Source organism: Etheostoma cragini, chromosome 3, assembly GCF_013103735.1.
Source record: "Etheostoma cragini isolate CJK2018 chromosome 3, CSU_Ecrag_1.0, whole genome shotgun sequence".
NCBI classification, from domain to species: Eukaryota; Metazoa; Chordata; class Actinopteri; order Perciformes; family Percidae; genus Etheostoma; species Etheostoma cragini.
Window position 1 is genome coordinate 10,007,643 of NC_048409.1, and position 1,357 is coordinate 10,008,999.

Sequence of the window (1,357 nt, forward strand, 5' to 3'; positions counted from 1 at the left end):
ATGCTTCCAGCACCTTGTTGAATCTATGCCACGAAGAATTTAGGCAGTTCTGAAGGCAAAAGGGGGTCCAACCCGTTATTAGCATGGGGTACCTAATAAAGTGGCCGGTGAGTGTACACTATAACCAGAATGCACAACATTTGCTTCCTTCCGTAAATATGGGCCGTAATTGACACCTGTTTCCTTACAGAATCAATCACCTCACTAAATTAACACAACAATGATATTATTTTGAACATTCCCCTTTCAATTACAGATTCAATAACACAGAATGAGCAGCATGCATGTTATGACTGTTGGGTCTGTTGGTTTTCTATGACTCTACAAAACTTACTAGTAAATAATTTGCCATGTAGAAATATCTGTTCTACCAACAAACGTAATTTATTAGGTTAGTGATGTTGGACTGCTATTATTTGGAACACAACTGTACATCGGTAATAAATAAACATGGTGAAAAAATAAGCATTTCTTATTTGTCAATGCGATAATAATATTCTGTGTTAAATCTTACAGAAAATGTTTCTTATGCTTTAATGTGCAGCTCAGTGTCAACGCAGGGAACAAAACACCTGCGGATAACGTCAGCTACTCTCTGCATCCTGCTACGGGGGTGGGTTTGATAGAAAGATTCAGAGTATTCCCCACAGATCCTCTCTTCTTGACCCAATAATGCGCGACATGCTGATGGATGGCGTGGACCCAGGCTACCATTTTTGTCATACTCCGAATCTTACCGGACAGCACCTATCCAAATCCAGCTGATCACTAGGGATTGCTCTGAAGAAACTTGGGTACTGCTGCTTTTTGGACAGGTATGCACACAGCCAGTGATAAAGACACTGTTTTGAAAGGGCCGCTCTTTGGGAGTGTTCCCTATCATGTACAAACAGCTGTTGTGTGCCTGATGTCCGCCGTACGTAAAACACCCTCTGATAACGCATGGGCCGGACACAAGTGGTGAAAAAACCCTACGAGGGAAAAAAATGAATAATGGGTTTGGCTATAAGGTGGCTTCACTTCAATCCCCTCTAATGGACAGGCAGGATGGCAAAATTGACAGCACTCACTCTTTGGCTGACGTCAGGGCAAGGAGAAGAACCATTTTTGGTGGCAGCGGCCTGAAAGAAGCTTGTGCCAGAGGCTCGAAAGGAGGCTTCCTCAGAGCTCGGAGCACCAAAGCTTGGTCCCATTGGGGGTTGAGAGAGCGCATTGGGGGGTTTCTGTATGCTGACCTCCTTGAAAAAACACTTTACCAGGGGTTACGCAAAACCCGTCATCTCTCCAAAGCCTTCATGGCAGGATGGGATGACTGTTGCATAGGCTTTGACTGTAGATGGAGCTAAATCCTTATCCA